Raw genomic sequence first — 17,262 nt, 5'->3', positions numbered from 1 at the left:
ACAGTATAGTATTGTATGGTCATATAGTAATGTGGTATAGTAATATAGTATAGTAATATAAAACAGTATAGTATTGTATGGTCATATAGTAATGTGGTATAGTAATATAGTATAGTAATATAAAACAGTATAGTATTGTATGGTCATATAGTAATATGGTGTAGTAATATAGTATAGTAATATAAAACAGTATAGTATTGTATGGTCATATAGTAATGTGGTATAGTAATATAGTATAGTAATATAAAACAGTATAGTATTGTATGGTCATATAGTAATGTGGTATAGTAATATAGTATAGTAATATAAAACAGTATAGTATTGTATGGTCATATAGTAATGTGGTATAGTAATATAGTATAGTAATAAAGCAATACTATAAATTCTGGTATAGTATTGTATAGTAATATGGTATAGTTATATAGCATAGTATAGTATAGTATTGTGATATATATACAAGTATAAATACTACAAAACATCAGCGACAGAGATGATCTATAGCCCAACTAGCGCTTTTATACCATTCGTGCAGAATCCCCCTATAAACCAGCACTACCTCCTTCTGGACTACAACTCCCAATATGCTCTAAATGCAATATTTCTTTATTCGGACACCTACAGCAAAGTCGCGTACTGATACGTTTTTTTTAGTTTTTTTTTTTTTACTGTATTTTTATTATACTTGTATATGTTTTTTTGGTTTTTTTTTGTATCCTATTACAGGCCTGGAACATATGTATATATACGTATGTATATTTTAATCCTCCAGCCATACTCACGAAGGGCTCGGAGCGAGCGAGGAGTTAAAAGAACGCTCCAAGAGATTAAGGCCGGCATGCGTCCTGGAAGCTGGATAGGCCGGTAGGCTGGAAAGAGTCAGCCAATGGGGGACGAGTATTCAGCAGCAGTGAAAGTTAGTGGAGCCGTATGTCTGGCTGGATAAGCCTGGGAGTGCAGGGATAGAATGGTGCAGCCTGACTATTGGTGAATCTGTAGTAAATTCCCCATATGTGACCGCCATCGATATAAAACGCCGTATATACGGTATATAAAAAAATACGCAACTATCAATCGACGCTACAGTGTGTTATATGCAATGTTACTACCCTGGTGTGATGTGCTCCAGGTAACTCAGTCCGCTGCACCGCACAACATGTACTCTGTGATCCTTGGCCGCCGTCCATAGGAACTAATCATCTTCTTCCCTCGCACTTCCAGCTGATGCTGTTTCTAATATTCACGCACGGTTTCCGAAGCATATAACTATTATACCGTTGTAAAAAAAAAAAAAATGACTTCCCTTCATCTGGCACAGTGTTTCCCAACCAGGGTGCCTCCAGCTGTTGCAGAACTACAACTCCCAGCATGCCCTGACAGAGTTGTAGTTTTGCAATAGCTGGAGGCACCCTGGTTGGGAAACACTGCTGCAATGGAAGGTTGCACTATATTCCACAGTATAGGCCAGTGTTTCCCAAGCAGGGTGCCTCCAGCTGTTGAAAAACTACAATTCCCAGCATGCTATAATACTACAAATACTAGTATAGTACTGTATAGTCATAAAGTATAGTGTATATACTAATATATATAGTATAGTAATCTAGATCATAGTATAAAGTAGGCTTCCCTTCATCTGGCACAGTGTTTCCTAACCAGGGTGCCTCCAGCTGTTGCAAAACTACAACTCCCAGCATGCCCAGACAGCCTTCGGCTGTCCGGGCATTCTGGGAGTTGTAGTTTTGCAACAGCTGGAGGCACCCTGGTTGGGACACACTGCTCCAATGGAAGGTTGCACTATATCTCACAGTATAGGCTGGTGTTTCCCAAGAAGGGTGCCTCCAGCTGTTGCAAAACTACAACTCCCAGCATGCTATACAAATACTAGCCTAGTACTGTAAAGTAGGTTTCACTTCATATGGCACAGTGCTTCCCAACCAGGTTGCCTCCAGTGGTTGCAAAATTACAACTCCCAGCATGCCAAAGGCTGTCCGGGCATGCTGGGAGTTGTAGTTTTTGAACATCTGGAGGCAACCTGCTTGGGAAACACTTGTACAAGCATACAAAGTAACACATTGCCCAGGCATACAAAGTAATACATTGGCAAAGGATGTTTGGGCATGCTGGGAGTTGTAGTTTTGCAACAGCTGGAGGCACCCTGTTTGGGAATCGCTGCTCCAATGAAAGGTTGCACTATAATCCACAGTTTAGGCCAGTGTTTTCCAAGCAGGGTGCCTCCAGCTGTTGCAAAACTACAACTCCCAGCATGCCCAGACAGCCTTTGGCTGTCTGGGCATGCTGGGAGTTGTAGTTTTGCAACAGCTGGAGGCACCCTGTTTGGGACCCACTGCTCCAATGGAAGGTTGCCACTATATCCCACAGTTTAGGCCAGTGTTTTCCAAGCATGGTGCCTCCAGCTGTTGCAAAACTACAACTCCCAGCATGCCCGGCAGCCTTTGTCTGTCCGGGTATGCTGGGAGTTGTAGTTGTGCAACAGCTGGAGGCACCCTCGTTGGGACACACTGCTCCAAGGGAAAGGTTGCACTAAACCCCACAGTTTAGGTCAGTGTTTCCCAACCAGTGTGCCTCCAGCTGTTGCAAAACTACAACTCTTTTGGCTATCTGGGCATGCTGGGGGTTGTAGTTTTGCAACAGCAAAAGCACCCTTATCTGGCATCTATGGGACCTGATTTATAAGGTATTCTAGTTTATCAGACTTTTATAGTGAAATGTTAATGAAATGCAATTAGGAAATGCTCACATATAATCTGTTTTTATTTATATTTATATATTTATTTAGATTAGTTCCCTAATTTGTATCACTTCTGGTCTAGCCCTGAACTATCAGACTTTCTGGATTATTAGATCCTTGGATTCAAATAATTTCACCATAAAATATAAACTAAATGGGGGCTTTGTGCAGCATCTCTTCCACCAAGTGCGAACAGGGTTTTAAATAGTTTGTCGCCCCCCCCCCCCCCCCCCCCATGACAACCTGAACGCATTATCCCTATAAGGTCATGTGAACATCACAGAGCTGGTCCTCCGTTTCTATGTACCGGATCTGAGAGCCAGACATCTGTTTATTTGAAAGTTATCTCTCCTGTTCTCATATACGTGCACACCTGGCTGGACCGAGCATGCACGTGTTCTCAATGGGGAAAGGGAAAAAAGACGATACCGGACTCCTCTGGTGATGACTTATCTCCCCGAGAACATAAGTATTAGACAAGAAATCTAATATGACCCCATAACATCTGGACCCGAAAAACAGGTGCGGACATTCTGCACATCTGACCAACCGGCAGGCGCTAGGACCGCTCGGACTTGCGGACTCCGCATAAAGAATAGACACCGGAATCAGAATTTCCGTGCACACATTCCCATTGGTTTGAATGGGATTCTGCTGCACTGTTCACACGGCAGAATTTCCACGCCAGATGTTTCTGCGGAAATTCTGCCGGGCAGAACAGTGCAGCAGAATCCCATTCAAACCAATGGGACTCGGCTGCAGCGGAATGTGTGTGCAGAATATTTATGCAGAATTGCACACGGACATTCTGTTATGTGAACAAAGCCCAGTGTTTCCCAACCAGGGTGCCTCCAGCTGTTGCAAAACTACAACTCCCAGCATGCCCGGACAGCCAACGGCTGTCCGGGCATGCTGGGAGTTGTAGTTTTGCAACAGCTGGAGGCACCCTGATTGGGAAACACTGACGTAGCCTAAGGGGGAAATTTATTAAAACCTGTGCAGAGGAAAAAGTCGACCAGTTGCCCATAGCAACCAATCAGATCGCTTCTTTAAATTCTAGAAAGGCCACTGAAAAATTAAAGAAGCGATCTGATTGGTTGCTATGGGCAACTGATCGACTGTCCCCCTGCACAGGTTTTGATAAATCTCCCCCTAAGCTTCTAACAGATAAATGGGAGCTCTAGGAAATCATTTAAAGGAGTACTCCAGTGTTTAAAAAAAAAAAAGTATCCTTTTTCCGCAGGATCGGATTGTAGGGGGTCGGACTTCTGGGACCCCGGGTGATCTCCAGAATGGGGCCCCGATTCTACGCTCCACGCATTCACTATAAAGGTGCAGAAGGTACCCAAGTAAAGTGCTTGTGTATCTCCGGCCTTCCCATAGAGGGCGCCTTCCCTGTGCGCCATACAGCAGGGACCCCGTTCTTTGGGACCCCCTGCAATCAGACACTTATCCTCCTATGCTGTGAATAGGGGATAAGTTTGTAAATGCCGAAGTACCCCTTTAACATATACACCAGGGGGAGATTTATCAAAACCTGTGTAGAGGAAGAGTGGTGCAGTTGCCCATAGCAACCAATCAGATCGCTTCTTTCATTTTTAAAGAGGCCTGTGAAAAATGAAAGAAGAGATCTGATTGGTTGCTATGGGCAACTGCACCACTCTTCCTCTACACAGATTTTGATAAATCTCCCCTCAGGAGCTTATCTCATGATATATGTTAAAGATAGAGCTCCCACCCGGAAATTAAAGGGGTATTCCAGAATTTTTTTTTATTTCACTATGTAAAGTTAGTGTAGTTCATAATATAGTGTCTGTACCTGTGTGTGACTGTTTTCTCACAATTCTTCTGTGATTTTCCCCTCAATATTTATTTTTAGCAGCATACAAAATGACTGTTGTCTCAGATTTTTCCTAGGTTACAAGTTGGCCGAGACCTGACATCACTAGTCAGCTGATGACAGGGAGCCTGTCTGCTTCAGTGGGTGGAGCGATCGCTTGGTGGGAGAGAGATCAATCTGCAACTAATGCAACAGCTGCAGGCACCCCTATTGAAAACCACAGGTCTTTTGAATGGATGCAGCTCATTTATGTTTCAATGGGTGGGGTGGCTGATGTGTGGGAGGGAGGAAAATTGAATCATGGGATTTGTAGGCAAAGAAAACTGAAAACAGGAAATACCAGTTCACAGAAAGTTAGCCCCAGCGTTATGGTAATCTCACAACATAGCCATTTAGCCCCAAGACAAGCGCAGATCCTTCCTAAGCATGTCCATTACTGTCTGGCAGGTAAGTACTAAAATCACCTTATGGTGGATAATCCCTTTAATGCCCATAGACTTCTATGGCATTCTGCACTCCAATTCACACTTCTGAATTTCTGCTTGCGGAATTCCACAAGCGGAAATTCAAAAGTGTGAATGGGAGTGCGGAATCCCATAGAAGTTTATAGGCTTTAATTTGAGGCGTAATTCCGCAAGCGGAAATTCTGCCATGTGAATAGACCCTGAGTGTTCATGGGGTGTATAAAATCTGCTGCTTCCCCAGATGCTTTCTGAGGGTTAGAAAGGCCAGATCCGCAATGATGACCTTAGCTGGTGTATATGAAACTTCTCCTTGTCCTGGTATGAGCCCGCCGTGGTCAGTGATTGGCTGAGCAGGCAGTTTTTGTAGGGTCGGCATGTCATCAGAAGAAGAAGGGGGGGAGAGCAGTGGGGAGCCATCTGAGCAGCCGTGGGGGGATCAGGGCATGTGAGTATGCTTTATTTTTATACAAAGGCATACAAAAAGTTCAAATGACGCAATGTCTGTGTGGAATTCTGCAGAAATATTCCGCACGGACACTCTGCTGCAGCAGAGTCCCATTGATTTCAATGGGTTTCTGCTGCACACTGCAGAATGTAAGAGTACCATTTTAGGGCACCATTTATAGTTTTATTGTCTGTGTCAGTACGATTACAGCGATACCAAATTTATAATAATTTTTTATTTTTTTTGCATGACCAATTGTACTTTGTTATGACACCTTTCATTTTACCATAAAATGTATGGCACATCCCCAAAAAATATTATTATAAAGAGGGGGTTTTGTTTTAACGCAACGTTCTCTTTATATGTGGGTCAATACAAATAAAACCATACCCATGTTTACATGCTTTTCTATTGTTGTACTGCTTTTAAAAATCCTTAAACTTTGGTCTACAAAATAAGCATGTTTAAAATTGCCCTATTCCCACACTATATTTTCTATAACTTTCTAATTTTTCTGTACACGCTGCTGTATGTGAGGGCTCCTTTTTTTTGCGCTGTGATCTGCAGTTTTGATTGGACCACTTCTGCGTATATGTGACGTTTTGTTCACTTTTGATTCCTTTTATGTGATGTGACTAAAAATCAACAATTCCGGTCACCATATGGCATCATTACCATTATATTTTAACAACTGGGACATTTTTGCACACGGCTTTACCAAATATGTTTCCTTTTTTGGTGTATAATGGGAAAAGGGGATGATTTAAATTTTTTGGGGGGAGGGGCTTATTTACATTTACTAAAACTTTTTTTTTAAACTTTATTTTCACTTTTTTTTTTAAGCCTCTACAGATTTGTAGCAATCTTTAGAATGCAGAGGCATAGTACTGATCAGTGATATCGGCAATCTGTTTGTATGGTCTGCCAAGAAGATCCCCAGAGCGGCCCTGGAGCAGCTGAGAAGAGCTCGCCGGCTGCTATTAGACCCGCAGTGTATGAAGCGAGCACAGCTCCTGCACTCGCTTCATATTCGAGAAGAGACAGATCTGTTCCTAGCTTTGCATTCAATAATTGCAATTAACAGATAACTCCAGCGAAAATGAACTTATCCCCTATCCATAGAGGATAAGTAGCTGTCCCCCCCATGATCTCCAGGGCGGGACCCGGCTCTCTCAGTGAGGAGTGTGTGTCGTCTACAGTAGTGCTGTTCTTGGGTCTTTTCGACGCTCTCAACTCCCACCCCCATTGTTCCCACGCCCCTCCCTGATCACAGACTGTAATATGTTGTTGTTTTTCGACTTTGTTTTGTTCGATATCGAGTAATGGAGCGGAGTGTTAGTGTAGCATGTGGTACGGTGTATAGGGAACGAGGAGTGTTAGTGTAGCATGTGGTACGGTGTATAGGGAACGAGGAGTGTTAGTGCAGCATGTGGTACGGTGTATAGGGAACGAGTGCTGTATATTGTACTGTCATGCTTTGTGCTGAATGACGAATAAAGCTCTTTCAATAACTTTCAACGCTCCCATAGAAATGAATGGAGCACATGGCACCTGCAGCATGTGCTCCTCACTGAGCGCCAGGGCACGTTCAGGAGATTGCTGGGGGTCCCAGCGATCGGACCCCCGCGATCAGTTACTTATCCTCTATCTTGTGCATAGGGGATAACTTTTTTATGGAAATCTTCTTAAAAAACCTGAACGTGTGAACACATCCCTATAGCCAGGATAATTAGAGATTGAGATCAATAGATTACTATTATCTGCCTGCTCGGCTCCCCCTGCTCTTATATAACTGATTCCATTAGTGACAGGTTCCCTTTAAGCCCTAAAAAGGTTTCCAGATAATTCTGCAGATATAGCTGATAGCCGGCATTTACATAAATAATCTCATCATTACCGTGATTATTATAGGATTATTTCTGGTAGGTGGAAATCTGTTTTATCAGTCACAAAAAAATGAAGATAAGCACTCAAAAACATGTCTTAGCAGTAGTGTAGTGTCCTGTGGTATTAGGCTGTGTACACACAGTGTAAAACGAGCCATATTTTCTTTAAAAAAAATACATCCATAAAATTACCAATGTATTTTTGTAAAATGATGTGTTGTAGGAAAGTCTATGGAATAGTGCACATATTGTATGAAAAAACTGTATGAAATAATACAGAATGTATGAAACTGTATGAAATACCGTATGTATAAAACTGTATGAAATAATACCGTATGTATAAAACTGTATGAAATAATACAGAATGTATGAAACTGTATGAAATAATACTGTATGTATAAAACTGTATGAAATAATACCGTATGTATAAAACTGTATGAAATAATACAGAATGTATGAAACTGTATGAAATAATACAGAATGTATGAAATAATACCGTATGTATAAAACTGTATGAAATAATACAGAATGTATGAAACTGTATGAAATAATACAGAATGTATGAAATAATACCGTATGTATAAAACTGTATGAAATAATACAGTATGTATGAAACTGTATGAAATAATACTGTATGTATAAAACTGTATGAAATAATACTGTATGTATAAAACTGTAATAATAAAGAATGTATGAAGCTAAATTAAATAATATAGTATGTATGAAACTGTATGAAATAATAACCGAGGTATAAAACTGTATGAAATAATACCGTATGTATAAAACTGTATGAAATACAGAATGTATGAACCTAAATGAAAGAATACAGTATGTATGAACTGTATGAAATAATACTGTATGCATAAAACTGTATGAAATAATAAAAAATGTATGAAGCTAAATGAAAGAATACAGTATGTATGAAGCTGTAAGAAATAATACATAATGTAAAAAACTGTATGAAATAATACAGTATGTATAAAACTATAAAATACAGAATGTATGAACTGTATGAAATAATATAGAATGTATGAAACTGTATGAAATAATACCGTATGTATAAAACTATGAAATAATACAGAATGTATGAACTGTATGAAATAATATAGAATGTATGAAACTGTATGAAATAATACCGTATGTAAAAAACTGTATGAAATAATACAGAATGTATGAACTGTATGAAATAATATAGAATGTATGAAACTGTATGAAATAATACTTAATGTATGAAACTGTAGGAAATAATACAGAATGTATAAAACTGTATAAAATAACACAGAATGTATAAAACTGTATAAAATAACACAGAATGTATGAAACTGTATGAAATTTTGCGGCTATAAATATGACCAAAAATACACTGTGTGAAAAGCCTGAGGTGGAGGATTTCTGCTGTGGGTAACACAAAAGGTTTACTCAAACTTGGAAAACCCAAAAGAGTCAATAAAATTCCCTAATTTTTTTTTATAGGTCCCGATCATAAATATGAGTAAAAATTATCAACTATGCTGTCAGTGAACAGACACAGGCACTGCTTGCACTAAGAGGCTTATAACTTGTACTTGAAACTCTTTGGGCTCATGAACAATATGGAATATTGACCAGGAGAAATTCCATGCGAACATTTAGGCTATGTTCACACCGGGAAATCTCCGCGCTGTCTCACAGACGGCAATACATTCCGGGTGAAGTCCACAGAAAGAGTAGATATGTTTATTCTTCCCGCTGTCTCCAGAATTGGAATTTCCGTGCCGCGGAAATGCTTCTATGTGCACAGCCCAGCAGTATCCCATTGAAAACAATGGGACTCTGCTGCTGCGGAATCTCCACGTGGAATTCCCCACGGAAATTTGGGCATGTGAACATTTAAAGAGCCTTTAAAGTAAATGGGGTCTGTGGCGGATATTCCGCAGTGGAAATTTCACTGCCAAAAATCTGGCGTGGAGAGCACGCCCTGGATCACATTATCTCATGGACACCTATTTATTTATATATATATATATATATATATATATATATATATATATATATATAAATAATCTCCAAAAAAAGCTAGCCATACAATTGTCAGTGGGATCAGTTGACCATCTAAATTTGTATGGAGGCCACTTGACTCTTTCATGGTAAACATTACGACCGTAATAGATGTAATCGAGGGGTAATGCACCTCTGTCTTTAGAGGAAGAAACTCAACTATGCATTACGCATATGGCCCATTGAAAAGCTTTTCTTAAAGGGGTACTCCACTTTCCAGCATTCATTTGGGTCGGAACGCTGTGTGCGTGATGCGGGGTCGGCAATGTCCCCTTGTGATGTCACGCCACTCCCCCTCAATGCAAGTCTATGGGAGGGGGCGTGGCAGCAGCCACGCCCCCTCCCAAAGACTTGCATTGAGGGGGAGTGGTGTGACATCACAAGGGGGCGTGGCCAACCCCGCAGCGCGCGCTACGTTCCGACCTAAATGAACGCTGGCCAGTGGAGTACCCCTTTAATGTCGGGATCCCCAATGAGAAAGACCCATAAATCAGGATATAGTTGTCCAAACAAGACCCCGTAACACCACCAACCCAAAGACTCTATATACCTTACAGAATGTTCAATCGGCTGACGGCTACAAATCCCTACTCTCTCATACATATGCACGCTGGGTAGTCCCGTCATAAAGTCTATTGCGTTGCTACTTGGTCCAAAGACTTAAGAAAATAGCTTTCCGGTTATGCCCTGCACATGAGTGGCTGTAATGTGATCAGTAATAAACATCTGTCTAGCAGATGCCCCAAACATTGGTGAATCAAATCAATTTTCCTGTATCAGCAGTGAGAGAACTGCAAGTGGGGCCAACTTTATGCAGTGATCCATGGCCAATTCTAAATTCAATAGTGTGGATCCAGACAATGTGGTCGATCCTGCTGAGTGTCCCGTTTTTGACCTGTCGGTTTGATAAAAGATATATGGGTAGAAATCAAGAGAGTGATGTATTATTTGGGTCCCAAGGAACGAGGCAGGCTCTTTTATATGGGTCCCAAGGAATCTTCAGGCTTAAATGGGTTTGTCCGTGAACAGAAATAAAAAATATCCAGTACTCACCTGCCCCAATCCCCTGCTGCTGCTGTTTGGATGACACCCAGTCTGCAGTGCTCTCCACTTCTTCCTATGACATCCCATTTGTGCAGAGACCGGCTGAGGTGGGTCACTGCTACGGCCAGTGATTGGCTTAGAGAGCCCTTTCTGCTGAGTGGGCACGTCATCAGAAGCAGGAAGAAGTAGAGAGCAACAGGGACGGATGCCATCAGAGGATGGGGAGGGTGAGTATAGTTAAAGGGGTACTCCGGTGAAAACCTTTTTTCTTTTAAATCAACTGGTGGCAGAAAGTTAAACATATTTGTAAATTACTTCTATTAAAAAAATCTTTCCAGTACTTATTAGCTGCTGAATGCTACAGAGGAAATTCCTTTCTTTTTGGAACACTGATGACATCACGAGCACAGTGCTCTCTGCTGACATCTCTGTCCATTTTAGCAACCGTGCATAGCAGATGTATGCTAAGGGCAGCATGGTGGCTCAGTGGTTAGCACTGCTGCCTTGCAGTGCTGGGGACTTGGGTTCAAATCCCACTAAGGACAACAATAAATAAAGCGTTATTATTATTATAATAACGTCAGCAGAGAGAACTGTGCTCGTGATGTCATCAGGGAGCATTCCAAAAAGAAAAGAATTTCCCCTGTAGTATTCAGCAGCTAATAAGTACAGGAAGGATTAAGATTTTTTAATAGAAGTAATTTACAAATATGTTTAACTTTCTAGCCACAGGCCATCAATACGTGATCGGGACAATCTGTCCCCACTGGATTGGGGATGAGCAGCAGCATCAAAAACAAATGCATATACAGTGGTCCCTCAAGTTACAATATTAATTGGTTCCGGGACGACCATTGTATGTTGAAACCATTGTATGTTGAGACCAGAACTCTATGGAAACCTGGTAATCTGTTCTGAAGCCCCCAAAATGTCATCCAAAAATAGGAAAAAGTGAGAGTTAAAGAAAAATAAGTAGATAACTAATATAGATAAAGCAAATCCTTACATATAAAAGTAAGAAAGATCTGCTGGGAGCTGTAATCACTGTCTATGTCAGTGTTTCTCAAGCAGGGAGCCTCCAGCTGTTGCAAAACTACAACTCCCGGCTGTCCGGGCATGCTGGGAGTTGTAGTTTTGCAACAGCTGGGGGCACCCTGCTTGGGAAACACTGGTCTATGTAGAGGACAGGAGCTTCTTCAGGGTCCTGTACAGTACACAGTGTCCTAAAAAAGTAACATGGAGCCGCCCTCACCTGGTGTCCAAAGGAGCAGCTAACCTGGAACAGGTAAAGAGTACAGAACATGTAATACCTCCCTGTACTGTAGGGGGCGCTACCAGACACCAGGCAGTGCATACACTTCAGTAATACAGGTGTTTTACCAGTAAATTGCCCATTCTGATTGGTCAGATCTTCCAGCCATTGACGCGTTTCACAGATCTGGACTGTCCACGGCATTGTATGTTGAGTCTGGTTTCAACTTACAATGGTCCAGAAAAGACCATTGTATGTTGAAACTATTGTATGTTGAAGCCATTGTAAGTTGAGGGATCACTGTATTATCGGTCGAGTCGCTGTACCTGGGAAAACATTGGCAGGAGCCTTTATTCTTTTATTCAGTGGGGTCCCAGGGGTCTATTTTATGGGTAGGCCAATAATGTATATTCCCAGAAAACCTTTTGAAATTAGAAACATTGTTTTTGTCAAAAAAACAAATACTCCTGCCAAATGTGAAATGCCTCAGTTGTAAGTTTTATGATTTTGGAGCTGTTGTACAGCCAAAGAACCAGGATGTCTTCTCCTTTTGATGGAGCATGACTGTACCAGCAGGATGATGTCAGAATATCAGTCCACATGTACAGGCCGTACGACAACAAGGCTGGGTCCTGCTCCTTTACATCAGTCCAGCACAAGGGTCCCAAAAGAACTATGCATTGGCCCCCAACTCTGCCTGTAAATTTGTTTTAAAACAAAAAAAAGTTTTACCATACTTTTGGGACCTTTGTAAAGGACTGACCTGTGCACGAGACAGCGCTGTTCCAAGCAGCAACGCCCTTGCTTGGTTACGATTACCAAAAGTCAACATTCAGACCTTGAGGCAATGAAGAATGGTGGGCACAAGGAGGGGCCAATCACTAGTTACTATTGAGATTTGGGTGATAATGGTGACTGAGAATACGGATTTGGCTGATAATACTGGTTCTCAGTTGGTAGGAATCTGTGAGCTGGGAACCCCAATGATCTCAAGCATGAGATTCATCATAGGGGTTCTCATACTTTACAAAAGTGAAGGCCATCGACATGAGATTGGTGGAAATCTGACTCAAGGCACCTGTGCGATCAGCTGACTGGAGAGGTCGCCTACCCATTATTGGTTAATAGGCATGGCGGCATTCTTCTGGCTGTGTCTGGTATTGCAGCTCAGAGTAGATGAGACTCAGCTGCAATACCATGCACAGCCACTACTAAAAGTATGGCGCCGTGTCTAGTTAATAATAAAGGAGACATGACCCCTTCAATCAGCTGATCAGCGCTGCCCCCATTAATCACAAGCTACACTAGCTCTGGTCTGCATCTTCGGGTGAATGTGCAAGCCACACCCCCTCCCACAAGCCACACCCCCTCCCACAAGCCACATGTCCTTCTATTTTGGCACTTTATTGTGCATTGGAACGGTGTGCAAACAACACACACACTTCTATTTTCAGCCTACAATCTTTTCATCACAATTTTGAACATTGGATATGAAGAAAGGATATAAGGACGGGATATGAAGACGAAATATGAGGACGGGATATGAAGACGAGATATGAGGTTGGGATATGAGGACAGGATATGAGGTAGGGATATGAGAACGGAAGATGAGGTCGGGATATGGGGATGGGATATGAGGTCAAAATATGAGGACGGGATATGAGAACGGATATGAGGACGGGATATGAGGAAGGGATATGAGAACGGATATGAGGTCGGGATAGGAGGAAAGATATGAGGACGGAATATGAGGACAGGATATGAGGACGGGATATGAGGATGAGATATGAGGATGGGATATGAAGTTGGGATATGAGGACAGTATATGAGGTTGGGATATGATGAACCCAAATAAAAAAGGAGCTACTCAGAAATTATAAGTGAAATATAGAATATAAACTTTATTTAATGATATTATTAAAAACATAGTGCAATATGTTAAAAAGGAGGAATACGGCACAGACAGGCGGCATACCTGGGACAATGGCAATAAATGTGCAAATACTGCTAAATCTCATTAAATTTATGTATACAATTACTGAGGCAAGGGGGTACAGTAGATACATATGCTGGCAATTCCAGTTAAAGTGCAAGTGCAAACAGGATAAGGCCTAAGCATTAATCATATAGTGACAAATAAATAACATATACATACCGCAGTAATATAGAGAAAGTACTGCAAGTCCCAGGATGCCGCCACCCCTACACGTGTTTCGGTCTGCTGACCTTCGTCCGTTTGAATACCCAACTTTGGGCAACACCATACATTTCTAATACTCATTGATTTGCTCATACCCCACACAGTAGCGCTTGTTTTCATATTCTTGTTGTGAGGTTGGGATATGAGGTAGGGATATGGGGATGGGATATGAGGATGATATATGAGATTGGGCTATGAGGACGGATACGAGGTCAAAATATGAGGACGGGATATGAGAACGAATATGAGGATGGGATATGAGGACGGATATGAGGTCGGGATAGGAGGAAAGAGATATGAGTACGGGATATGAGGACAGGATATTAGCATGGGATATGAGGACAGGATATGAGGACAGGATATGAGGACTGGATATGAGGACTGGATATGAGGACTGGATATGAGGACAGGATATGAGGACAGGATATGAGGACAGGATATGAGGACTGGATATGAGGACTGGATATGAGGACAGGATATGAGGACAGGATATGAGGACGGGATATGAAGACGGGATATGAAGACGGGATATGAGGACAGGATAGGAGGATGACATATGAGGACGGGATATGAGGACGGGATATGAAGACGGGATATGAGGACAGGATAGGAGGATGACATATGAGGACGGGATATGAGGACAGGATATGATGTCGGGATTTGAGGTTGGGATATGAGGACACCATATAAGGACGTGATATGAAGACAAGATGAGGACAGGATATTGGGACAAGATATGAGGACCGGGCAATGCTGGAAACTCAGCTAGTAACAGAATAAAAAAACCTAGGTTATTACCATCTAGAAAACACGTATAGATGGAGAACATCAGTGATTTCATTATAAATAACAACACATGATTCCATTACTCTTCCTATTACTATCCTAATGTCTATTAAAAACATAAACCAATGAGGTCATCGGTACGTTTTTTTTTAGAATAAAAAAAATACAGTATTAAGACGTAAAGGGGATTATTGGGGGGGGGGTCATTATTACTTCAGCTTTTGCTCAATAGAAGTTCACTGTAGCTGGAATGTTTCTGTAGAAGCTTCACTGAGACGGGTAACTTCCAAGGAAGAGCCGGCATCATTAAATAGACTTAAACTTGAGCAGACATAATTGTAGGATCATCTCCACGCATGAGTGCACATGGGTCTGCTTGAGGTGGGAGGCTCGAGGCTCCTTTTGAATGACAGGTTTCCAGGACCAAAATATCCTAGAGTTCAAAAGTAATAAGAATTGGAAAGATTTCTCGAGACATGGAGAGAGTGAGATGAGGCAGAGTCGGCATCGGGTCCAACTGGCTTCAAATCAAAGGGGAAGCTGCTCCACGCCAAGAAAGTCCAACATATTTAACCAGAGCAATGTGCAGAAACGGCTGCAAAATCCTCAGATATAATACGGGAAAGGGCACAAGAATTTAGAGTCGAGACGGAGAGGGACACAGAAGGGGCAAAGTGACACTGGAAGACCCTATTAGAAGATGGGCAGCTATCTAAGTATGCCAAGGGCTAACGTCTATGGTACGTCTACCTCAGTGGATACTTACCATGTGTCCTCGGAGGTAGCAGTGGTCTTCAAACTGTGGACCTCCAGATGTTGCAAAACTACAACTTCCAGCGTGCCAAGGCTGTCTAGGCATGCTGGGAGTTGTAGTTTTGCATCACAGACACAAAGCAGCACAATCCATACTTTTCATTGACTTGGAGTAGCACAATCCATACTTTTTATTAAATGTCTATTTATTATACTCACCTAAAGTGGTATTTCGGTGCCAGCATAAAAATGTACAATGTGCTGGACCTTGTAAAAAAAAAAATTGTAAGAAAAAAAAAAGCCATACTGACCTAGCCCTGGTCTCCCGCTGGTCCACCACAGCTCCAGCTCAGCTCCGTCTGGTCCCCTAATCTTCAGTCTTCTTTCTGCTTGCTGCAGGACCTGCTCACTCAGCCAGTCACTGGCCACAGCGGTGTCTCAGCCAGTTATTGGCAGGTCCTGCACCGAACACTTGTTTAGGAAGCAGGAAGACAAGGGGCCAGATAAAGCCAAACGGGAGCTGTGGGGAAGCCAGGCTAGGTAAGTATGGCTTTTTACATTTTTTTATTTATTTAATATTATTATTATTTTAGCCAGGACCATGTTATTATTTTAATCCAGAAGCATGTAATTTTTTACTCCAGGACTTCAAAGTGCAAGCCACACCCCCTCTGTCTGGCCTGACCATGGGGTATTGCCCTCCCGGCTTCCCCCTTCTATAATAAATTGAACTTTTATGAAATAGTGTGGTTTGTGCTATTCTTTGTCTATGACATAGTCTATTGCAGCTATCTGTGTTGTGTCGGCTGTGGAGAGATTCCAGGGCATAAATCTTTGGGGACAATCAGCCTAGACCTAAGATGGTTGTAGATCTAGAAAACTGCACAGAGTGAATATGGGCAAAGAGGAGAAACCACGTACGTACACAAGGTACTTATATGTTATATTTTTGAGTATGGGGTACTTGACTTGGAAACATTAAGAAACACAGTACTAGGGGGCTACGGGACCTTTGCAGACAGGTTACGGTTGCCCAGTTTAAGTTGAACCTATGACAAATAAACCACCAGGAAACGGGCAAAGAGTCACAGTGCCCGTCTCTATGACTATAACCGAGGGTGGTAAGCAAACAGGTCCTGTACTTCCTGGTCTCGTAATGTTTGGTGACAAGGAACATCACTGAGGCTATGTTCACACGGCAGAATTCCGCAGCAGAGTCCCATTGATTTCAATGGGATTCTGCTGCACTGTTCACACTTGGCGCGGAAATTCAAATTCTGGTGTCTATTGTGCTGACATTTCTATTCTTTCTGTGGACTATGCACAGAATACATTGCCATCTATGAGACGGCGCATTTCCGAGTGGACCTAGCGTCGGCATGTTATGCCGGCATTCTGCATTCAGGGGCAATGTTCGCACAGAGATTTTCCATGCGGACATTGCCATGTGAACATAGCCTAAGAAAATTTTCGAGCAGACATTCCACCGACATTGGAGCACCAGCAGAACATGCAAGTGCTAGGACCGCTCGGAAATGCGCCGTCTCATAGACAGCAATGCAAAAAAATAACAGACATGACTATTCTCTCTGCGAACACCAGAATCTGAATTTCAGCGCAAGAAACATCTGGCATGGAAATTCTGCCATGTGAACAGTGCAGCAGAATCCCACTGAAATCAATGGGACTTGGCTGCAGCCAAAGGTTGTCTGGACATCCTGGGAGTTGTAGTTTTGCAACAGCTAAAGGCACACTGGCTGGGAAACAATGCCTCAAAATGTCCAATTCCAGAGTCCGCCAGCAATTAGC

General features: G+C 42.1%; 1 protein-coding gene and 1 long non-coding RNA gene across 5 annotated transcripts in view; one reads left to right on the top strand and one right to left on the bottom strand.

Annotated features, from left to right (window-relative positions):
• The window catches only part of LOC130277213 (uncharacterized), a 115,515-nt gene extending 114,229 nt beyond the window's left edge, over nucleotides 1-1,286 (top strand). Inside the window, exon 5 of the long non-coding RNA XR_008845402.1 lies at nucleotides 724-1,286. This is a non-coding gene — a long non-coding RNA (uncharacterized LOC130277213). The remainder of the gene's footprint in view (nucleotides 1-723) is intronic.
• CREB3L1 (cAMP responsive element binding protein 3 like 1) overlaps nucleotides 1-17,262 on the bottom strand; it is a 134,761-nt gene that overhangs the window by 45,082 nt on the left and 72,417 nt on the right. The gene's annotated exons all lie outside the window — the stretch shown is intronic.

The sequence above is a fragment of the Hyla sarda genome, chromosome 6 (genome assembly GCF_029499605.1).
Source record: "Hyla sarda isolate aHylSar1 chromosome 6, aHylSar1.hap1, whole genome shotgun sequence".
Lineage (NCBI taxonomy): Eukaryota > Metazoa > Chordata > Amphibia > Anura > Hylidae > Hyla > Hyla sarda.
This window is presented reverse-complemented; position numbering and strand designations above follow the sequence as displayed.